This window comes from Phyllobates terribilis, unplaced genomic scaffold (assembly GCF_046119375.1).
Source record: "Phyllobates terribilis strain yellow unplaced genomic scaffold, ASM4611937v1 Scaffold_1__5_contigs__length_1240528914, whole genome shotgun sequence".
In the NCBI taxonomy this organism is placed as follows: domain Eukaryota; kingdom Metazoa; phylum Chordata; class Amphibia; order Anura; family Dendrobatidae; genus Phyllobates; species Phyllobates terribilis.
Window position 1 is genome coordinate 117,099,073 of NW_027362761.1, and position 25,393 is coordinate 117,124,465.

At 38.4% G+C, this 25,393-nt stretch overlaps 1 protein-coding gene across 5 annotated transcripts in view; it reads left to right on the forward strand.

Annotated features, from left to right (window-relative positions):
• ZNF462 (zinc finger protein 462) overlaps positions 1 to 25,393 on the forward strand; it is a 181,276-nt gene that overhangs the window by 11,030 nt on the left and 144,853 nt on the right. The window contains exon 1 of one of the 5 annotated variants that reach the window (XM_073666806.1): positions 4,054 to 4,186. The exons of 3 other annotated variants lie outside the window; for them this stretch is intronic. The gene's annotated coding sequence lies outside the window, so the exon portion shown is untranslated. Of the gene's footprint in view, positions 1 to 4,053; positions 4,187 to 9,787; positions 9,918 to 25,393 lie in introns of those variants that run through there. One more of the 5 variants, XM_073666814.1, reaches the window with a different exon arrangement.

The following is a 25,393-nucleotide window of genomic DNA, read 5'->3' on the forward strand; positions in this document are numbered from 1 at the left end:
TGGGTTGTGCAACAAGACAATGATCCAAAACACACCAGCAAGTTCACCTCTCAATGGCTAAAGAAAAACAAAATTAAGACTTTGGGGTGGCCTAGTCAAAGTCCTGACCTTAATCCGATTGATATGCTGGGCATTACCTTAAAAACGCAGTTTATGCTCGGAAACCCTCCAATATGGTTGAATTACAACAATTTTGCAAAGATGAGTGTGCCAAAATTCCTCCAGAGCGTTGTAAAAGACTCATTGCCAGTTATCGCAAACACTTGATTGCAGTTGTTGCTGCTAAGGGTGGCCCAACCAGTTATTAGGTTTAGGGGGCAGTCACTTTTTCACACAGGGCCCTGTATGTTTGGATTTCATTTTTCCCTAATAATAAAGACCTACATTTAAAAACTGCATTTTGTGTTTACTTTTGTTAAATTTGTGTAATATTTACATTTGTTTTATGATGTGAAACATTTAAGCGTGACAAACATGCAAAAGAATAAGAAATCAGGAAGGGGGCAAACACTTTTTAACACCACTGTATCTAATAATTCTATATTTTAACATTACTTCAAACTGTAGCAATAGTGTAAACATCTATTATGTGATGTTAGGTGAGTCACAAAAGTTTATCATTGTGTTTCTATTCATAGTCTTTTTCTCTATAAAAGGGATAGTCCATCAGGGTATATATTTTGGTAAAACATTCAAAGTGATTTAAAAGATAAAAGAAAAGTGAATGTCAGCTCATTGTTTCTCCACCGCTCTTGTTCTGAAATTGTGCAGGTACCTGCTGGTTTTAACTTCCTTTTCCCTTATCGGCACACTCGAAATGCTTGGACATTCTGCTCAGCCCATTAGTGACTGAGATGGGTCCCCGATGTGAACAGTGATGGTATGAGCTGCTATTTAACACACTTACCGTTTATCAAGACAATCCCAAGAAGTGTTGGGACAGGAATGTCCGGAAATCAGCGAATATTTTTGGATTTTCTTAAATTACTCTAAACCCTTACATTCCAAAGTTTTTCCTGCCGGACAAGCCCTATAATAGTTTAGTTGCTTCTAGTTCCTATATGTTCTCTCTGTAGGCTTAAATTCTTGGTGACATTGTGCTTTTACATAGAGATAATCTTAATAGAGATTCACTGTAAATATAGAGGAGGAAAGCTAAACAAGTCCAAAGTCCTAGACAGAAGCTAAAAATAAATATTATATTTCCTAACGTCAATGCTGATAATCTGCAGTCCTTGGCCATATGATCATAACTGGACAGCATCGTAATGCTTTCAATGCATATTTGAGGTCTTCAAATATTGAATGGATGTGGTTCATGGTCCTTGGTAATAAAGAAGGGTGTTAAACGCCCCTCAATGAACCAAGGGGGCCTCTTCTGAACACATCCAAGTGAAGATTATTTCTTTCTATTTAGTTCAAAGAAACTGAAGATGTACATTCAATACTGAAATGTGTGGTGTGCTTGAGGACAGAAACAGTTATTGCATCATAAAGATAAAAGAAAGAAACTATGAATGTCACAAAATGGCGAAAAGTCAAGAGAATTACATATTATAGTTTATGATTATGCACTGCTCAAAAAAATAAAGGGAACACTCAAATAACACATCCTAGATCTGAATGAATGAAATATTCTCATTGATTACTTTGTTCTGTACAAAGTTGAATGTGCTGACAACAAAATCACACAAAAATCATCAATGGAAATCAAATTTATTAACCAATGGAGGCCTGGATTTGGAGACACTCCCAAAATGAAAGTGGAAAAACACACCACAGGCTGATCCAACTTTGATGTAATGTCCTTAAAACAAGTCAAAATGAGACTCAGTATTGTGTGTGGCCTCCACATGCCTATATGACTTCCCTACAATGCCTGGGCATGCTCCTGATGAGGTTACGGATGGTCTCCTGTGGGATCTCTTCCAGGATGGCACATCGATGCGAGCTGTGGCAAGAAGGTTTGCTGTGTCCGTCAGCGTAGTGTCCAGAGGCTGGAGAGGCGCTACCAGGAGACAGGCCAGTACACCAGGAGACGTGGAGAGGGCAGTAGGAGGGCAACAACCCTTCAGCAGCACCGCTACCCCCGCTTTTATGCAAGGAGGAACACTGCCAGAGCCCTGCAAAATGACCTCCAGCAAGCCACAAATGTGCATGTGTCTGCACAAACGGTTAGAAACCAACTCCGTGAGGGTGGTATGAGGGCCCAACATCCACAGATGGGGGTTGTGTTCACAGCCCAACACCGTGCAGTACGCTTGGCATTTGCCACACAACACCAGGATTGGCAAAGTCGCCCCTGGCGCCCTGTGATCTTCACAGATGAAATCAGGTTCACACTGAGCACATGTGATAGACGTGACAAGAGTCTGGAGACGCCGTGGAGAGCGATCTGCAGCCTGCCACATCCTTCAGCATGACTGGTTTGGCAGTGGGTCAGTAATGGTGTGGGGTGGCATTTCTTTGGACTGCCGCACAGCCCTCCATGTGCTCACCAGAGGTAGCCTGGCTGCCATTAGGTACCAAGATGAGACCTCAGACCCCTTGTGAGACCATATGCTGGTGTGGTTGGCCCTGGGTTCCTCCTAATGCAGGACAATGCCAGACCTCATGTGGCTTAAGTGTGTCAGCAGTTCCTGCAAGATGAAGGCATTGAAGCTATGGACTGGCCCGCCCGTTCCCCAGACCTGAATCTGATTGAGCACATCTAGGACATCATGTCTCTCTCCATCCACACACGTCACGTTGCACCACAGACTGTCCAGGGGTTGGCGGATGCTTTAGTCCAGGTCTGGGAGGAGATCCCACAGGAGACCATTCGCAACCTCATCAGGAGCATGCACAGGCATTGTAGGGAGGTCATGCAGGCACGTGGAGGCCACACACAATACTGAGCCTCATTTTGACTTGTTTTAAGGACATTACATCAAAGTTGGATCAGCCTGTAGTGTGTTTTTCCACTTTAATTTTGGGGGTGACTACAAATCCAGGCCTCCATTGGTTAATAAATTTGATTTACATTGATGATTTTTGTGTGATTTTGTTGTCAGCCCATTCAACTTTGTACAAAACAAAGTATTCAATGAGAATATTTCATTCATTCAGATCTAGGATGTGTTATTTGAGTGTTCCCTTTATTTTTTTGAGCAGTGTAGTTTATATGTACCACTTTGTAAAAACCGGTGTCTGAAAATGTTCTTTGATCCAGTATTCACCATGGCTTTTTTGTAAAAATATATCCAATGAATTGAAGATGTAAAGACTTGAATAAGTAAATATGAAAATAATTTAGAACCTGCTGAATATGCTCCATATGGAATACCCGCCATGTCTTTGGTGGGGGGATCATTGCCTGTCATTAAGCTGTGCTTAATAGATGCCATTGTATGTACATAACTATGGGGGTAATATAATCTACTTTTTTTCAATTGGGGGTTCTTGACTTAAAAGTATTGAGGAACACTGATCTAGAACTCAAGGTTGGAACGTTTCCTTGAGAAACGTTGATGTAGAACACAAGGTTGAAACCATGCGGAAGAGTTAATCAATATCATATGGCACCAAGTCTATGGAATTCTATGTTCGATGTCATTGACATTATGTCAGTATACATTTGATCTCTAAGAATTGAACTTATATGGACTTACTACTGGTTGTAGTATGCTATGTTGACCAAAAGAAGACTTTTTAGACTCTATGTGCTATCTTATAGAATATTATTTAAGGAGTAAGGTGGCTTTTGAACGAGTTAAAGAGCCAAAGTTTAGACAATATCATCCTCAGCTAGACCGGGGTTCAGTTTTTGTTGTTTCGTGTATATTTTGTACACTGTGTTTACAGTTTTATTGCCACTTATTCCTAATATTGAGATTAAGTTGTTCTTCATAAGTGTTTCCTAACAATTTAAGATGGATATGAATTGTTATTTTGAAATTCTTCTGAAGGCACTTTTTCTCCTTAGCTTGCACGTTAAGATTTTCTGAGAACCTACTTTTTAAAAGGACACTTGAAGGCTTTCTGTTGAAGGGTGTGTCAGTTGGCACTGTTTGCTAATGCAGACAGGCTGCTTAGTGATTAACAAAGGTCATTTAGACTTTGGAATCCAGCAGCCAGAAGACTCTGAAAAAAGATAATATTTCCCATGTGAGCTGAAGAATATGGACCTGACCTATTTTCTTTTCAGGTTAGACCTTATATTTCCTTAAATTAGATCTGTTTTTGTGAGGTCTTTTTCTATGCTTCTAAAGGAGAATGTAGAGGAACCTAGCTATCTTGAGTTTAAAACATTTCCTAGAGATGGTTAAACTGTTTCTCTTTCTTCTTTACTCCACAATGAGCTCAATTGTACCAGGCATTTCTGCATGAGCAGTGTGCTGTGTCCAGATAAGGCTGGAATGGTCTGAAGCCATGTTGTGTTGAAGATCTGCATATAAAATGGCTGATTCTAAAAGCTCTGTGAAGCTGTATCTACTGCCTCTGGAACATGTGCCAGAAGTATTCAGCAGAGCAGTGTTTCCTTTAGCCGAGAAGAAAGGTCTAAGCTTGGGGGATGGGGAAGAAAACTGGATGATCTGCTTTCTGTGAGGTGGTTAGAATTCAGGACTCATCTACACTATGGAAAAAAACATTCTGAGATGTATTAGACTGTGCTGAAGAGACACAGGGTGGGGCTTCATGTGCTGCTGTAATTTGATCTACAGCAGATAGAAACCTCTTCCACACGGCTCAGTCTTGTACTCTGCAGTAAAAGCTTGAAGCATCTTAATTATAATAGCTTGTCTCAAATTATGTCTATTGCAAAGCCTCTCATTGATGGGGAAAAGAGAAGCCGTAGCTTAAAAAAGGAAGAAAGAAGGTCTTTACCAGCAAAGGAAAAAAAGAACTCAATACAATATTCTTTCTTTTTAGTAATCACTCTGCATGCCAGAATGCATCTTTAATTTTTCAACAAATCTGATCCGGTTGTGTTTTGATACTTTTTATTGATGACAGTACAACAGACCCATTCCACTAATACTAGGGAACAAAGTGTGTTTCGAGTGACAACATTTGTTAAATACAATTTTCAGGTGATTATTAAAGACACTTATTTTTTCATTTTAATATTTTTTATGTAGTAATATTTCGAGTTGGTAGGAAAAGAGGAGCAATTGTGTCTCATTTTCATGCCTTACTAGAATGGATTTAGTATGATTAAGCTAAATTGGATTCACCCAGAGTAAATGGCTTCATAGTTTTCCAATACACATCATGTGAGTTTATCTGTTCTTAGTTGCTGCGTCTACAGAACATAATGGTATGGCCAAACATGGAGTCGACTGTGCTGCCAAAGTTCCGCCAACCCCAATGGCCTCACAATTGTGAAACGAAACTGTGTGGCAATTGACCACTAGCTGCGGGCCTTGTTTTGGCCACATGTAGTCAGCCACACCATCTTGACATACCCTAATTATTGGTCCTTGGCTATCAAAATGGTAGATTATCAGTGAGCTAGAATTTTGTAGGCATAAACTGTATTTGGTATTTCCATAGGGATAAATCATATATGTCTCAAGTCAAATTTTCAATCAAGAAGTATGTTTTCACAGCCACATTTGCTAAACCACATGGTATCAAGACTGATTTCATGAATATTAACCATAATTTCTATCCTCAATGACAGTTCATGACCGTACAATAGCTGAATGTCTAGGCGGCAAAATACTGTCACTTTGCTGCTTATGGATTGAAAATGTTTTTGAATATTGACTCCATCAGAGTCATCTTTATTTATTTCACTCATTTATATAGTGCCGTAATATTTTACAATGCTTTACAAACATTATCATGACTGTCCCCATTGGAGCTCACTTTAATTCCCTATCAGTATGTCTTTGGAGTGTGGGAGGAAACCGGAGTACCAGGAAGTAACCAATGTAAACACTGGGAGAACACACAAACTCCTTGCAGATGTTACCCTGGGTGGGATTTGAACCCACAACTCCAGAGCTTCCAATCAACAGGGCTACCCACTGAGCCACCGTGCTGCCATAGTCACTTGAAACAAATGTTCTATCCAATTGAGATGCAGGCAATGTACAGGGTAAAATAACATGTTCACCTTTGTTATGTTTTTCAAACTTATCCTAAAGAATTTACTGACATGAAGGGAATGTTCTTGATCTGAAACAGTGTTAAGATAAGTGGTATGGGTTAAAGCTGCGTACACAGGAATGCCCGAACCCTTGATTTCCCAACGGGACATCGCCCAGAGCATAACACTGCTTTCTCCAGCTTTCCTTCTTCCCATGGTGCATCTTGGTGCAGCAAGGTAAAAGGTTCACTTGTACACAGTTACCCACATGAGATGAAAACAAAAAACATGATTCTTTAGACTAGGCGATCTTCTTCCGTAGCTTTATAGTCCAGTTCTGATAATCATGTACCCATTGTTGCCAGTGACAGGGGTCATTCTGACCAGTCTGCAGAGGCACAGTTATATGTGCCATGGACTGTGTGTTCTGACAGCTTCCTTTCATAGAATTAAAGCTTTTTTTCTGGGTTTTTACCAAACTTTGCCAATGGGTGAGAATGTTCTACTGTAAAGGAATGGTCATTACTTACCTGTTGAAACCTCGTTCCACTCCAGCGCCACCTCTCTAATGGTACTATTAGTTCTTTTGTGATTTATTTGCCCTCTGCAACCAATTACTGGACTCATTGGTCACATGCCACACAAGCAAACATCATGGTGGAGGCAAGTAATTGGATACAGCAGTTTCATCCATGGCTTAATATTTTGAGGTCATTGAAGTTGACAGATATAATTAGTTTATTTTCAGAATTGGATTTATCTGCTCATGAACTTATTTTAGACTACCCCATTGGAGATCATGGAGAGATGAAAGAAATAGCAAAAAGATGCCACATGGATTTAAAAAGGTTGTCCGGACTCAATATTTTGATGACCTATCCGCTGGATAAATCATCAATATCATATCGGTGGGGGGATCAACACTATTCTTTTGATAGAAGCTGTTGTGTAGTACCTGGTGGTGAGCACTATGCATTGAAGAGAGATGCGCTTCGTTGCTCTGTTCAAAATGTTTCCCACTACAGCAAATAACCACTGATGAGTAGGAATGCTGGGTATCTGACCCCCATCTATCGGATATTGATGCCCAATTACTTAGGTGGGTCACCAATATGGTGTGACTGAACAACCTCTTTAACATTTAAACCCAAATTTCATAAGCTTTGGTACCTCATGTGTGTTTTTGGTCTTAATTTAAATTTATGATGATGTATTAGGTATTGTAATGACAATCAAACCACTTTTTCATTTAAGGTTTAGCTTTAATATAATGATGAATAACTTTAGAAGAACCCAACTGAATTGGTAATGAGAGATGTAAATGCACATTTTAAGACTTTGTCACGTTTTTATAAACCCTTGTAGTCATCAGGTAGAATCCCATGTTACAAAAAGACAAATGTAGGTGGGCATTATGATTTAAGTAATGAATCCAGGTTATGATTGGCCTTCCCAAACTGCATGGATGATTCTATGCCTGGTTGTCTTGACATAAAAGCACCAAGACTACATGTAGATTGGTTTGTCTTAGCTGCATTGTTGACTTTTTGTTCTTTTTGATGCTTATCCTAAGACTGCATAATTTTAGATGTTCTCCAAAGTTCTTCCTTCCTTTTCCTGTATTAATCACCACACTCATCATACATAAACTGTAGGAGGAAGCATGTTATACTTAGTGACTAGCTCAAGGAAATATTAGGGAGGGGAAGCCTAGTGGTAAAGTAAAAATCGATCTTGGCTTTAGATTTTAGATGCAATCTTAGGCTGTGTGCCCAAAATGCGTTTTTAAGCGTTTCCGCAGCGGCAAAAACGCTGCAGAAACGCTTAAAAAATGCATGGTAGATGGCCTGCCATGTCCCCCAATGATAATCCGCATGTGCTATGCACATGCTGCGGAAATTTTCGCTGCGGATTATCATTGCGGAAAAAAACGCAGAACTGCCAATTATTTTGCGGAAGTGCTGCGTTTTCGCCGCCATTGACTTGCATTAGATCTAATGGTTTACGCATCACTGTATATGTAGATGCGCATTCCATGCGTTCTAATGTGCGGATGGTACCCAGGTCTAGAAAAGAGGAGACTCTCCTCCGGACTTGGGTACCATAGAAAACTGTAAAAAAAAAGAATAAAATAAAAAGTAAATATATACTTACCTTCTGGCGAGCCCCGCTGCGCTCCTCCTCGCATGCCGGCAGTTCGCGATGTACTGAAGGACGTGCGCTGATGTCATAGTCATGTGACTGGTCACGCAACGCTGACGTCTGCAGATCCTTCCTTCAGTGTACCGCTGCCGGCAAGGGAGAACGGAGGGAAGCAGGACACCGGGGGCCATCAGAAGGTAAGTATATATTTATTTTTTTATTTTTTACCATTCTTTAGGTCACACTATATAAATCCATGCTGTTTGCATGGATTTATATAGTGTGATCAAGTTGACAAGCACTTTCCAAGTGATGCTAAAATCGCTTGGAAAGCTCTTGACAACCCGCATGTGGAAATGCAAGTGAAGAACGCTTCACATCCGCATGTCCCTGGCAGGAAAAATGCATGCACAATCCGCATGTACAATCCGCTTGTACAATCCGCATGTACAATCCACATGCGTTTTTTCTGCCAGGGAGATCCAGAAACGCTCAGGAAAAAATCCTGAGCATTTCTGCCTCGTGGGCACATAGCCTTAAAGCGGTTGGCCATTTTCTTTTGTTTGTGCAGCTTTCCTCAGAAACTGACCAACACTTCTGTCCATAAAATAGCTTCTAATGGAGGAGCATGCGACTAGACCTGCCCATCAGCCTCTTCCAGTTGTAAAACACCTCACATGGGAAAGCTGCTTTTCTATTGGTGGAGGCTGATGGACAAGTCTGGTCACATGTTCAATGCTGGACAGAAGTTCTTAGCAGTTTGTGAGGAAAGCTACACTAACAAAAGAAAATGGTAAACCCCTTTAAAATATGGGTTAGCATCTGTCATTGGATGGATTAAAATATTTACAGTTGTAAAATAGTAGATGAGCAATGCATATAAAGAACATTCAGCTGGCTGTTGTTAATTCCGGAACAAAACAGCTGGAAATGGTCTAGAACATACAGTAGACCCATATAGTAGTAGCTCAATATTTGTGGCAGAATTAGGCTCCTGTTCGCTTGGGAACACATTACAGGAAGTAGATAATCCTTTAGGAAGAAAGAATTGAGGATTTTTTGCCTTTTTTCTGGTATTTGGATTAATTATGATGGGCTAAAAATCTTCTGAATGTAGTCTATGTTCATCAAATTTTTGATTCATTCTTTTAGTAAAGACAAGTAGGTTGTAGTAAACCCATATTTGGAAATAGAACCATTCACTGGCTGTCACATGGCAATTTACCGTCATACATGTAGCTATGGACTACAGTACATGTAACCAGCATAGATAATGCTTAATGAAATGTACTCTTCCTTACAATGGAGTCAAGTTCTTTTTAAGTCGTTTTTGAAGATGCTATATTATATGGTCATACCTATGAAAATGTAGGAAACTGCTAGCAATGGTTGGGTTGTACTTGTGCTGCAAAACAAGCCAATGTTCAATGCTGTAGCTCGGGTTTCCATAACTTGCATTGAATTTTACCTAATTGTTATACGTGGTGGTGTCTGAAATGCTGGTTGGCTGAAGACATTTTGTTCTCCTGGACAATGAAGCTTTCAGAGAACCTTTTCATTGAAGCCTTTCTGTGAAGGGTGTGCCTGTTGGCAAGGTTTGCAGTTGCAGACAGACTGGCTGATGGTTAACAAAGGTCATTTAGACTCCTGCAAACAGATGATGTCCTCTCTCAGCACAACAGGATAACCCCCATCTAAGGTGAGAGATTGTGACCTATTTTTTTCACAAACTCGACCAGTGTTTTTATTTTGTCTTGCCTTTGTCTGTTTTCACAATTTCTACGCGCTTCACAAATGCATAATATCTTACAAAATAGATTTCAGATGTGAAGGAAGGTTGTGTATGAGTATGGTGTTGGGTCCAGATGAGACTGGAATGGTCTGAAGCCATGTTGTGCTCAGACTATAAGCCTTTTGTGTCTGCAAGCATTACATGAAAATGGCTGTTTCTGAAGCTGTGAGTATAGCTTCTGTGAAGCAGAGTCTCCTTTCTCTGGAACATGTGCCAGGAATATTCAGCAGAGCAGTGCATCCTTTAGCTGAGAAGAAAGGTCTAACCTTGGGGGATGGGTAGAGGGGAAAATAACTGGATGATCTGCTTTCCTGTGAAGTGCTTACAAAGCAGGAATCATCTGCTCCTTGGAAAATAAAAATGAGCTGTGGATTGTGCTGAGGAGAAATGGGGTTGCTATTAATTTGCAAGTGTAATCTGATCTACAACAGGTAGAAACCTATTCCACCAAACGCAGACCTGCTCTCTGTTACACAGGATTGTTATATCATGGTTGGGGCTTTTTGAAAAAGCTCAAACACATTGGAAGGCAAAGTATCATTTTAGCTTACTGGATGTGTCACAGAGAATCCCATTTGTTTCCAACCAGACATCTTCATGCTAAACTTGGCTGTAGAATCAGTTGAAAGATTGTCTTAAACTGCATGCAGGCTGGATTAGATTTAACACTTATCAGACCAAATAAAGCTTGGACATGACATCTTTACTTTCAAGATCTTGCAGATTTTGATCTGCAATGGGTGAACATTTAATACTAGGATTTCCAGGATGGGAAAACAAAAAAACAAACATTAATCACATAGTTAACTTTTACGTCCTATCAATGCATTCTACCAATCCAAGAATGGAAACATACAATCCTTTATTACATATAAGCCAGTGGGACAACTCTTGAAGCCTTGTTAACTCTTTATGTGGCATGGTATGGTCATAGACAATAAATGTCCAAAAGTTTAGATAGCAGCAAATAAACTCCAGATAATTTAGACATACATCAGATTTTGCAAAACTGTAACTGAGAGTCTCATACACAAAAAATGTCTTTTCTGTCTGTACACTTGTATGGTCAATAAGATGAATTTTAGATAACCTGTCAACTCTACCATGGTTTCTGAAAAAAACTGAATTTAAGAAGAAAGGCTTGAGACTTGGGTTACCTTTGAATATTTACAATAATGTTCTAGTGCATTGATTTGTCTTTCAGCCTTTGACTTTTAGTTACATTTGTTTTCATGTTGGTGCCTTTATAACACCATACTTTTTTTTACCAGATTCTTTAATCTTCTGGAAGTCAACGTAAAAACTGTTTACGCAGTTTTGTAACCTATATTTAGCATTATAAAATCAGATGAATGATCTGCTTTGAGAGGAACATTAAAGATTAAAGATTACAGTGGCTTTTAGTGCAGTTTAATTATATTTTAGAGGAAGTGGCTACACTACTAGCTGCAGTGTGCTCTAGCTGAGTCATATAAGTCTATCTTCACCAGAAAATGGAAACCAGAAAGCTTTAAAGAAGGAACATTTCTAAAATGTAGACTTGCTCCAGTGTTAGGTCTTATTCAACTTTCCCGGCCCATGGTACCTAATTGTTGCTAAAAACATGGATGGATGTCACCATGTGGGCCAACAAAGAACTAGGAGCAAAGCCTGATTTCATAAACAGCCTACAGCCCAAATAGACTTCTAACAAACCCACCAGCACTGTAGTGTATAGTGTCTATTTATTTGGCAGTGTGACTTTTTTATTTTCTTCTATATAGGGACAAGACCAGTGGAAAGCTCTTAACAGGCTTTGTGCAACTTTTTTTTTAGAGTATTGTGCATTAATTAAGGGTGGAGCTAGATCTCGGCTTGGTACATAGAGATTTTATAATAGTGTTGCACATGTTCTAACTTCCTTCTTCCTTTCTTCCTGTGATAAAATCAGTGAACTAGGGTTTGTCATTGAATTATGGGCTCTATTATTTGATATGTAGACACAAAGGAAAGGTGGTAAACCAGAACACACCAAAGAAAATTTTGATCCATTATATACAGTATTCCATTTTATTGGTATGTCTATGCTATATTTAACAAGGGAATATAATGTTGTACTTACAAGGGATTTCTGTTATGTGGAAACTCCTGTGCTTAGGAAAAAAAGACTGGTGGTGGTGAAATAACTGAAAATATGAAATGCATCCCTTATCTATGAGGTAAGTGTAACTCAGTGACAGATTCCCTTTTAGATTATTAACTAAGGAGGATTTGTCACCGGATTTCGTCATATTAGTTTCATTCATTATTAAACAGATGTCTTCAATCTGATGAGGTCGGTGTACTTATAAGCTCTAGCTAAACTTACAAAATGCTGAAAGCAGAAAAGAATCATTCTGAAACTCATTTCCAAAGCAAGTATACCAGCTTCTTCAGGTCTGAGGAATCTATTTAATGTATTCAGGTCGTGTGATGTTTTTAGTGCATATTTGGCTGCGGCATTTCAAAGTGAATGGGATTTTTAGGAATCCAATGTAGATATCACAATAAAGAACTATGGTTTTTTTTTAGGTATGACCTTATGGTTTCAGTGTCCTATGCATCACAATTTATCTGGTACATTTTCCAAAACAAATTTGACAGATAGAAATATAATATAAACATGATTTAACCTAGGAGTTTTAGAAACATTTCCCAGATCTGGTTTAAGAAGTTATTGGAAAGAGAATCTGTCAGCATGATAGGCAGTTTTTTATCACATCATATCTAATAAATGCTCTAGGGAACATAGACCAGCACATGTAGAGCAGTCTCCCAAATTCCCACACACTGTATACTTAAAATAAGGGTCCGTCTTAGCTGATAGGCCCATAACCGAAAATTTGTTCACCAAAAGTCCGGTGCATTCATGTTTCAGTAAAACTGGCTGAACTATGAGCACACTTCGTCCACTAGATCAGGGTTCCCCAAGTCCAGTCCTCAAGACCCACCAACAGGCCATGTTTTCAGGATTTCCTTACTATTGCACAGTTGGTAATTACATCACCTCCACAGGCAATAATTCCATCACCTGTGTAATAGTAAGGAAATCCTGAAAACATGACCTGTTGGTGGGTCTTGAGGACTTGTGTTGGGGAACCCTGCTCTAGATGAAAAACGATAGTGCAAGGTCTACAGCTCAATGTGAATCGTGTAAGGCACGCCAACAACGTTACAGGCAAAGGGGCTGGATTATCAAAGGTACTGAAGACAGTCTCTATCAGCCCAATGGACTGATCAGTTATGATTTACAGAGGTAGAGGAAGTGTATGAAGTCAAATTTGGATTGCAGTTGTGTAATGGGGCACCTTTAGAAAAAGTATTTAGAAGGTTAACGAAAGGGTGGAAACAGTTTATATCACAAGATAACAGGTTCCCATTAAGAACTCTATTACATTGTTTTGGGTTATGTTGGTTGTTTTAGTTTTTCTTGACTGACATCTACTTAATCTCTGATTATACCCAAATTGTAGGTTCTCATTTTTCTGGTAAAAAGCCTAGGTTTTATGCTGTGGAGACAGAGTTCTCTCCTCACGTTTTAGTGGTGCAGCAAAAACACAGTTATAGCCTTGGGAGTATTTTGGTGTAATAATCTGAGTAGGAGGTACTTGGGTTGGCATATTTTCCTTCTCCTGACTTCTACATTATTCTAGAATTTCCCATAAAATGAACTTTACTCTACCTAGAATAACAGAAAAGCATGAAAAAAAAATGTAAGTGGATAATCTTTAAGTGCCATATGCCAAAAGTGTGAAAAGTACAACAAAAAAGAATAACATACAGGCGTTGGGCAGTGAGCCTTCCTACTGTACATGGGTAAATAGGGTGAGATAGCTACTGGTCGATAGATTGGTCGACAGCTATCAAAAATGTATGAGGGAGGTTAACAATTTTTGATTTTTAACATATTTCATAGTAAACATGTGAAACCTCATTAATATTGAATGAGATTAGTTATTTTCCAGCCGTATATATATGCCTGTAGTGATGACAGTGCAGAAAATTCACACTGGAAATAAATGAAAAAGAACTAAACCTGTTATTGTCAATGGACATCTATAGCAACCTATTTGCACTTCATTGATGAAATTTTATGCCGAAAAAATATTGCATTATTCGTGTGGTGTACTTAAGCCATCCAGCAACACATTTCAGTAGTAAAAATTTGATTACAAAAAGCCTATACTAGATATAAAAATAAAAAGTTATTAAAGAATAACTAAACTTTCAGTTTTCTTTTAACAATGTAGTCCAGTATAGAAAGTTATGAATCTTTGCAAATCACTTTTAGTAATGGATTCGTCTGCATTTTGTAAAAAAAAAAAAATTCACTTATGTGGCTTCCGTCTCCCTGCTTTTTCCCAGTCTATTTACCTGCCTCTATCTACATTAATAACAGAACATACTCATTTGGAGTACAGATGTTAGCAGTGAAAAGGCAATCACCTGTGTCCTCCTCTAAATGTTGTGTTTAACAGGACAATCCTCCAGAGTTAGTGGGAGTTTAGGGTGCTGAGCCGACCCTATAATTGCCATTATCTGTACTCCAAATGAGTTTATTCTGAGGTCAGTGCATCTGAAGGCACATCAGAAAGACTGGGCAAAAGCAGAGGTTTGGAAGCCACTTATATGCAATTTGTTTTTTTTACAGTAATGAAGACAAATCTCCTAATATACTGATTTTCAAAGTTACTCTTTAAAATACATTAAATTATATTTATTGGTTATTATGGATCTGTAATATGCCGAATAGTGTTAATTCTACGTCATTTTGTGTACATATAATTTTGAGGCTTTTAAATAAATTAACCTTGGTATAGTCCTCTTTTCTTTTAAGTTAAGGGGGTCCTGCAAGTTCATGAATTATGTACATTTTTATTCCAATTTGTTGTCCACTGATAAGAACTTACATGTGTCATTGCTAGAAATGTTCTCTTGCGAAATTGATCTCTAGTTTGTAACAACTTGCATTTTGATAACTTTCTTGTTAAAGGGTAAATTACAAATACAAAAGTACAAAAATAAATGTATCGCTACATGTTGCTTTCTCTAATGCTCCTTGGCCTGTATTCACATTTTATCAATGCAGAGCAACTATATAGAAGTTAAAAGTGGGGTACCCATGTAATAAAGTTTTACAAAGTGCATTTTATATTAGATATATTTAGAGATCTGGCACATGTCTTTCTAAACTTCCACTAAGAGACATTGTTAAATGTTAGACACACGGAGGAAAAGGGAAATGCTGAAGCCTTTATTACTTTGCAAAAAAAACCCATTAATCAAGTGACTGTCGTGTTCTATGATACATATAAATATATTGTCTTCTATTCTATTTCTGTATTAGTGATTGCAATGTACATATGCCACTTAACACGTTATGTCCTGTACTATGCTTTACCACTTTAATAGCGTTTGCTTTTTAAGAATGTCCATCCTGAGTTGATGACAGCTAGTATGTCCATTATATTGTATGGGATATTTGGAAGAAAGCTGTTGTTGGCAGATCACAGACCTAATGTCTGTGATCCATAAAGTCCATCAAAGACTTCTTTATGGAGAAAACAGGAGCAAACAAGTTAGATGTTTACCTGTCCAGACCGATGGAAATAACACCAGACCGGCCAGAAGTGCATATTAATGGTGGAATTGGGGATGCCAGCTGTCAGATGTTAGAATCAATTTTATGATAAATCTGACTACATTTGGCCCATTATTCAGGCTCTGATGGTGGTCAGGGCAGCAATGATAGATTTTGACAGACAGAATCACTCATCATTCTACAGTATATAGGGTATGTTCAATATGTTGTAAATCTCTGATCAGTGTAAATGATACTTCAGTATCTACAATATCAGTACCATCTAAGGGCTGTTGGAGTCTTGTTTGAGACACCAGATTACAAGCAGATGTATCTTTAAAGAAAATCTGATGTCAGAATATGTTCAGATTTTTGGTGTTACATGTATTTTTTAAAGGTTTGCAATGTCTTTTATCTCATATTATGTTGTATCATGTTGTTACATGATGTTCATGTCATTTTAAGAAACCTAATTAAAAATCTTACGGTTTTAACACTGGCCAATGAGGCTTTGCGAGACTTCCTGTCCTTTCAGGAAGAGTTTACTGCAGTTTCCTTATCATCAGAGGCAGGTTAACAATGACTGATGACACCTCTATAGGATGCTAATAACACAGGATCCACCAATCATAATAAGCTATGTTACATCGGATCCTGCGGCTCCTCCCTTCACAATAACCTTTGCACATGCTCAATAGATGCTTCAATACAAAAGAGAGGCTCTGAGTCTATTCATTGTGGCTGTTAACATGTGTTGTTTTCTGAAATAGGAAATTAGAGTTAAATAAGCCCCAGTGGCCCGCGTGAGATTTGAAAGATTTCTAATTTGTATTTTTAATAATGATGTGATATGAAAAAATTGCAATTTTTTTTAAATACATTTATTTATTTTACTCACTTATATAGTGCCATTAATTCCACAGCGCTTCACAGACATCATCATCACTGTCCCCATTGGGGCTCACAATCTAAGTTCCCTATCAGTATGTCTTTGGAGTGTGGGAGGAAACCCAGGTAAACACGGGGAGAACATACAAACTCCTTGCAGATGTTGTCCTTGGTGGGAATTGGACCCAGGACCTCAGCGCTGTAAGGCTACAATGCTAACCACTGAGCCACCGTACAATGCTAACCACTGAGCCACCATTCTGCCATAACTATCTGATTTAAAGAGTAGGTAATTTTCTGACGACACATTCCCTTTAGCGATTTTAACAAGTAGCATTATTCTTCAGGGCATTTTACTGTTTTACTATAGGAACATCATCCCTGTCTTTAATTATTACGAAACACTGATTAACAAGTAAAGGGTACAGTGATTTTTTTTAGCAGGGAAGTTATGCAACTTATTATTCTTAAAAATGGTCCTTACCAGAAATACTGGGGAAATCTTAGAAGCAAAAACTGGATTTCTTTTTCACTTTTGTGAGACTAGTTCTGTCACTGATACTTCTATAGTTAGGAGCCAACTCTGTAGCAGATATGGTTTGAAGCAGCAGATCAGGTTCAAGAGTGGAAAATTCCATTCGCTTCCTTGCAGCTCTTGGACAGATTTTATACCCTGACTTCTAAGAGGGATAAGTGTGTTTTGAAATCCATCCACATATTGCCTCTGGTGTTTTCTCATGTTTTTTTTCTTTGTGAGAGAGACCTATTAATGTTTATTTGATGACCATTGGGTTTACATTATTACTGTATTGCCTTATTCACTTCAGGTTGTTGGAGTTTAGATTTTTGTAAATTGTAAAATTATATTTTATTTTATTATTTATTGATTTACTTAAAATTTATTGTAATCTGGATTTGTTTTTTACTTAGTGAAATATTGCGCTTTTAAATGATCACAGTCATAAGATACGATACTTTTCTTTGGCTATCTTTTGATCAGCATTTTGTACCAATAAGTTAGCATACTTAGAGAAAAACTAAGTGAAAGATTTGCACATCTGCTGGGTTTTGGATGCACTCTTATGGATCTGGATCTGGATCCCTAGAAGGCTCCTAGTCTTATTTATGTATCTTGAATGAGTACACACATATTGTGGAGCATGCCTTTGATTTATGGGAAGAAACTTGGGAGAATCTGTTTTTTTGGGGAATATAGTGTGCAAAGCAGTCATCAAAGCAAAAGGTGGCTACTTTGAAGAACCTAGAATATAAGACATATTTTCAGTTGTTTCACACTTTTTTGTTAAGTATGTAATTCCACATGTGTTAATTCATAGTTTTGATGCCTTCAGTGTGAATGTACAATTTTCAAAGTCATGAAAATACAGAAAAATCTTTAAATGAAAAGGTGTGTCCAAACTTTTGGTCTGTACTGTATATATACAGTGGGGAGAATACGTATTTGATACACTGCCGATTTTGCAAGTTTTCCCACCTACAAAGAATGGAGAGGTCTGTAATTTTTATCGTAGGTGCACTTCAACTGAGAGACAAAATCTTAAAAAAAATCCAGAAAAGCACATTGTATGATTTTTACATAATTAATTTGCATTTTATTGCATGAAACAAGTATTTGATACAATAGAAAAACGCAACTTAATACTTGGTACAGAAACCTTTGTTTGCAATTACAGAATTCAGATGTTTCCTGTAGTTCTTGACTAAGTTTGCACACACTGCAACAGGGATTTTGGCCCACTCCTTCATACCGATCTTCTCCAGATCTTTCAGGTTTCATGGTTGTCACTGGGCAACATTGAGTTTCAGCTGCCTCCAAAGATTGGCTAGGCCACTCAAGGACCTTGAAATGCTTTGCACAGAGCCACTCCTTAGTTGCCCTGGCTGTGTGTTTCGGGTCATTGTCATGCTGGAAGACCCAGCCACAACTCATCTTCAATGTCCTTACTGAGTGAAGGAAGTTGTTGGCCAAAATCATCTCACGTTGCATGACCTCATCCATCCTCCCTTCAATATGGTGCAGTAGTCCTGTTCCCTTTTCAGAAAAGCACCCCCAAAGTATGAAGTTTCCCCCACCATGCTTTACGGTTGAGACCATGTTATTGGGGTTGTGCTCACCCTTCTTTCTCCAAACACGGCAAGTGTAGTTGATACCAAACAAGTTCTATTTTGGTCTAATCTGACTATGTGACCGTCTCCCATGCCTCCCCTGGATCATCCAAATGGTCATTGGCGATCTTCAAACGGGCCTGGATATGTGCTTGTGTGAGCAGGGGGATCTTGCGTGCCCTGCAGGATTTTAATCCACAACGGCGTAGTGTGTTACTAACAGTAATGTTTGAGACTGTGGTCCCAGCTCTCTTCAGGTCATTGACCAGGTCCTCCCATGTAGTTCTGGGCTGATTCCTGACCTTTCTCAGAATTATCCTTAACCTACAAGGTGAGATCCTGCATGAAGCCCCAGACCGAGGAAAATTGATAGTCATCTTGTGTTTCTTCTATTTTCTAATAATTGTGCCAACAATTGTTGCCTTCTCACTCACCAAGCTGCTTGCCTATTGTCCTGTATCCCATCTCAGCCTTGTGCAGGTCTACAATTTTGTCCCTGGTGTCCTTACACAGCTCTTTTGTCTTGGCCATGGTGGAGAGGTTGGAGTGTGATTGATTAAGTGTGTGGACAGGTTTCTTTTATACAAGTAATGAGCTCAAACAGGTGCAATTAATACAGGTAATGAGTGCAGAGTAGGAGGGCTTGTTACAGAAAAACTAACAGGTCTGTGAGAGCCAGAATTCTTGCTGGTCGGTAGGTGATCAAATACTTATTTGATGCAATAAAATGAAATTTAATTACGCAAGCCTGCAAAAAATAAAATTTCAAGAGCTGTTTTGGTTATTTCACGTAATCTGTTTTTTGGTGCGCTGAATCCGAAAATGACCTCCGTTTTGTCATAGGACATCATGTTTCCTGACAATTTAGGTAACTATGTTAAATAAGGCAATACCACAAAATAAATGAAAATAATTATTTTTATTACAAATTTTTCATGAAAATCATTTTTGAACTGAAATGAGCTCACTAACACTCACTAAAATCGATTATTTTTCCCTGTGAGGCTCCTCTTGGTACATTTACGCTTGTGAGTAGCATCTGGAATGTCTCTCTGAAACATCCAACAATAGTCTGCCATCATTGTAATGCTTCATTTTCCCTGGTATCTTCTTTCCATCTATTTAATGTCCTGGTGGAATCGTTCACCTTGCTCTTCACTTACAGCTCCCAAATTTTCAGGAAAGTAGTCAATGTGGGAATGGAGGAAATGTACTTTCAAACATTTTATTGCCTAAAAATTTCTCTACAACCTCTTTAAATGCAATCCACCCTTCTTTTTGAGGATCCGTCATGGTATTGACAAACTCTTTATCAGCTATAAGCCTTCTAATGTCTGGTCCGACTAACACACCTTCCTTCAATTTTGCCTCCGAGAGGCTTGGAAACTTGGTGACCAAGTATTTGAAGCATTCCCCATCTCTTGGAAGTGATTTTACGAATTGCTTCATCATGCCCAATTTTATGTGGAGAGGTGGTAGAATAACTTTATAGGGAGGTACCAAAGTTTCCCGGAGGACATTTTTTTCACTGACTGTGAGCACCCTTGGCTGCCAACTCTTCTTGGTCCAGTAATTTTGTCGGTCTCAACTGTCCCAAAGACACAGAAAATAAGGGTATTTGGTATACGCAGCTTGTTGCCCGAGCAGCATGCACAAGACCTTCAAATCCCCACACACTTGCCAACCGTGGTCTTCATATTTAAATTTACGAAGAACCTATTCCAAGTTCTCATAAGTTTCCTTGAAGTGTACAGAATGACCTACAGGGATGGAAGCATAAAAACCGCTGTTGTGGTGTAAAGCCAGGGCTGTGGAGTCGGAGTCAGAGCCCATTTTGGTGGAGTCGGAGTTGGTATAAAATGGACCGAATCCGACTCGTAAAATATATAATAAATTGTGCACAGTAAATCAATGCAGTTTGTGGGGAATATTTTTTCATAAGAATTTTGGAAAGTTATGAAATGTCCTATAAATGTCTGTTCTATTCCTGATCTAAGGGTCTAGACTTTTAGCTGAGCTGAATCTGTGCTATAGTAAATTTATCACTTAAATATGAGCCATGTACGAGGGAGTCTTGGAGTAGGAGTCGGTGTCATGGAAATTGAGGAGTCGAGTCGGAGGTTTGGCTTACCGACTCCACAGCCCTGAGTAAAACTGCTTTGAGACTTCTTTTTGAAGAATTTATTAAATGACGCCATTGCGCTGAATCATATTGGATTTTGAATTGACCCATCAAACCTTCGACATCGATGCAATAAACCAAGTTGTCTTCCTGGGCAAAGTAAGGAACAAACTCCTTTTCACGATGTCTGAACCATGAAAAAGACACTCCTGGTAACAATAAATTCCTGCTTTTGAGCCTTGATCTGAGTAACTCAGCGGCATCTTTGGGAAGATTCAAGTCTTACTAAATCCTTCATCTCCTGGGAAAAAAAATTTGGTCTTGTATCATCTTCAAAGTCAGAACTTGATTCGTCATCTGGTTCAGCTATGATTCCACCTTCATTGGAGCTAGATATCTCTTCCAAGGTAGCAGGGGCCTTGGCTACTGGTATATCTTTGCCATGGGGAATGGGACGAATTGCTGAGTGAAGATTGGGGTATGAAATGGAATGCTTCCATTTGGAATTATACCCTTTCACATTGCATGAACAAAAGTAACAGTCGTCACCATGGTTCTTTTGCTCTCGCCATACCATAGGAATCCCATAACTGAAAGCTTTTTTCTTACCCTTGAACCAATTTTGAAGGTCCTCAACACACCGTTTGCACACTTTATGAGGCGCCTAAACTTTATCTTGATCTCCAAGTTTTAGTCCGAAGTATACTTTTTTCACAAAGTCTGTAATATTTAGCTGTTGATTCAACACTGTATATTCACCACAAATGAAACAGAAACGGTCAGGCGAATTAATACAGTTCCACAAAGCCATTTTGTATAGTATAAACTTGGCACTCGTATGACTGAATGATTATTTTTTGTAAATTTTAATAAGGGAAAGTGCAGTACAGAAAACAATTGACCTTCATCAGTGTACAGTAATGCGTAGCCAGTAAGCTTGTGGTGGACAGATGTCCAAAAAGGTGCGGTAGCTCTGGTGCAAGTAGAGTAAAGAGAGGAAGTCCTGAAAGTGAGAACACTGATATCCACCGTTTGTTCCATGTGGCTTTCCACAAAGCCATAACGCTAATATGGGAAAACACGGTTGATGAATGAAATTCCCATGTAAGTTTCTTGAAAGTATAGGACCTTTCATTATGTCACTAACCACCTGACTACCACCAGCCAATCACGCAGTTCCTATTGATGTTAATGGGGAAAAAAATATGGTGCCTTCCGATGATTCACACCAGAGTTTGCAGAAGAACCTATAGGTTTGTGGCAAGTCCTGACCTTTAGGATTTTTTTCAATATTTGTTTCGTCATTAAAACACCAAAATACGTGGAAATTATATGAAAATAACTGCTTTTTAGTCTCAGACCTGTTATTTAAAAATCATACAATGTGATTTTCTGTTTTTTCTTTTTAGATTTTGTTTCTCAGAGTTGATGTGTACCTACGATAAAAATTACAAACCCCATTCTTTGTAGGTGGGAAAACTTAAAAAATCGGCCGTGTATCAAATACTTATTTTCCCCACTGTATATGTATGTGTTTTTTTGTTTTTTTTTAACAATTTTGTTGTTTTTTATATCATGTTTCTGAGTAGAGATTAAGTGAGTGGACATTTAAAATTACTAACTTTGTTGGTACATTGTTGAAAAGTTCTGTTATTACATTGTGGATAAATCACTATCTTAGTAAGGAGTCTTACTTGGATCTATAACTAATGTACAATGTTATCAAAAAGGATGTTCGAGTGACAAATATTTATGGTATAATTATAGCATATACCATAATATCTGGATTGTAGGGGCTGGCATATTTCAAATACTAATCAAAATCGTGGACTCCATTTTGCTACCCTAAAGCCTAGCAAAAGTAGGGTGTTAAGCAGCAAAATTGGTTGATGAGTATTGCAGTCTTCATGGTAATGTAGGGGGAGTGATGGAACAATAAAGCTTTTTTATTTTGGTGGAAAACACTTTAGGCCCTAGAGCGGAGATCCAAAAAGAAACTAGATGGTATGGTTGTGTAGACAAATGCTCTGAGAGGTGATCTTAGACTTGTCTGATCTGATTTTAAGGTGGCTTGATTTATAGGTAAACTAAAATGGAGGATGGTGATTATCCAGGAATCGTAAAATGTTGCTATTTTCCATTGAAATGAACCCACGTCTATGTTATTTTTGATCTTCTTACATTATCAGAATAGTTTGCCTTCAGGTTTATTCTGGATGCGTTTTATCTGTCTTCCTTTCTGTTTAATTCCCTCTTAGAAGAATGGCAGGTGTAATGCACTTTTTGCTATTAAGAGACCAGGAGGAAATAAAAGATGATCTGTCTTGTTCAGTCATAAAGCTTGTGCGGGTACTGTAACAGTGCATTTACATAGAAATTGAGTATTTTGGTATATGTTTTCCTTTATTGACTTGGCAAGAAGCAAAAGAGATTAAAACAGATGACCTTGTGCATGTAACCTTGCTGGAAAACTTTGCTTCTTCTGTTCTGTAGGTGGTTTAATGATTTCATGAGCTCATACCGCACCACGATAGGATTACAGCACAGTTGCTCAAACTATGTTGCATGCAATTTTTATCTTACCCTACAAAATAGGTAAAACGTGGAGAGATGTACAAACTTGCCAGTTTCAGTTGTGATGGGGGTATATCTGCTCTACTATTATTTTTATGCTTAAACATTCAACACTGTTGCCAGTGACCTATAATACAGAAATTAATCTATAATATATGCTAGAGATTATACTAATGTTTTTCCCAGGAGGCTCAAATTTAGTAATTTTAAGTTTTGTGTGCAAGTAATCCAGTGTTGGTGGGAAGAAAAATTATGATTGCTGCTTACTTATATTACTCTTCATTGTCAGTCTACCCAAAGCCACCAACCTGCCAATTTTGGCCGTACTTTCCAACCATCCAGTGTGTTTGGAGGCCTCCTACCTCCTCTCTAACAGAGATTATTGGAGGAGATAAGAATTGTATTCAAAACCCCGGATATAACCAGTTTATTCCCCTTCCCCCATTAAAAACAGATGAACACACCAGGGAGCCAAATATTCATGTATATGGGGAGGTTAGGAGCTCAGGAGATATAGCTGTCGGCTGAACAAATTAACGGCCAACAGCTAACTCTGATATATGGTTAACTTGAGCCGTGCTGAGGAGGTGATGGGATCCTAGGGAAAGCTAGCACAAGTAAAAAAGGCAATTAAACATAACACCTGTAACTAGCTTGAATTATAGACTTCAGAGCCCTTTCTTTATAATTCAGGGTAGACATGAATCCCTGGTTATTGTTTTTGAAAGCATTGTGGACTTTAGGATGGTGGCATCAAAACATCAATCCTTGACTTGTTTTTTTTTTTCAAGCAGTCTATAATATCTCTTCTACCTTGTGACTTAAAAGCTGAACATGGAGACTTATAATATATTTGCAAAGTAGTATATAACATTGAAGATTTGCAACAAGGGATCTCCCAGTTTGAAGTAACAGAGAAGATAACTGAAGAACCAAACCCTCCTTTTAATTTCTTGTAATTGGGCAATTAGAGCACCATTAATTCTAGGGTGCTGCACGTGCAAGGATGGTTTACATACATATAATACATATATGAAATAAAGTGCAATAAAAATAAACTTAACAGTGACAGAACAAGTACAGAGGGCGAGTGGATCCTGCCCTACACACTTTCAATCTACACAGTATTGTGGAAGGAAACAGTAGGTTAAGAGATTGGAGCATCTTTGTTAGTAATGAGGTTACAGCAGGGTTACTTCAGGTTGTAGGTTTTCAGATTGCATTTGAAGGCTTCAATCAGGGTAGACAATCTGATATGCTCAAGAAGTGAGTGCCAGAGTTTTGGGGATGCTTGGGAGAAATCTTGGATACAGTTGTGTGAGGAACATACAAGGGAGGAGTAAAGCAGGAGATCTAGTGAAAACCAGAGATCATGTTTTGGGAGGTAACAGATGATTAGCTGAAATATGTATATGGAGGGGCAGATTATGATTGGGCTTGCATGCAAGTATCCATGTAGTTAGAAGAGATTGACAGCGATGAGAGGCAGAGTAGTAGTGAAAGGAGAGGTGGTTTGATTGGACAGCAAAATTAAGGATAGATTGCAGTGGTGAAAGAGTGTTAGATGAAAGGCCCAAAAAGAGGATGTTGCAGTATTCTAGGTGGGAAATTGTGAGGGCTTGTATTAATATTGTTGACTCGATGTTGAGGAAAGGCAGATTCAGAAAATATTTTTGAGTTGGAGATGGTAAGGGCTTAGATATGTGGTATGAATGAGAGACGTGTCAAAAATTACACTCGGTCAGCAGAATAGTAAAAGAGGGAAAAGTGTGGAGTCATATAATGTGATAGATAGGTCTGGTAAAAGGTTTGCGATGAGGAAAAGATGTTACATTCTGTTTTGTTCATGTTGAGCTTCAGAAAATGGGATGAGAAGAAGTTATTATTATTTATTTATATGGCACCATTGATTCCATGGTGCTGTACATGAGAAAGGATTACATACAAAATACAGATATCACTTACAGTAAGCAAACTAACAATGATAGACTGGTACAGAGGGAAGAGGACCCTGCTCTTGCGAGCTTACATTCTACAGAAGTTTGATATAGCTGATAGACACTTGAAATCTTG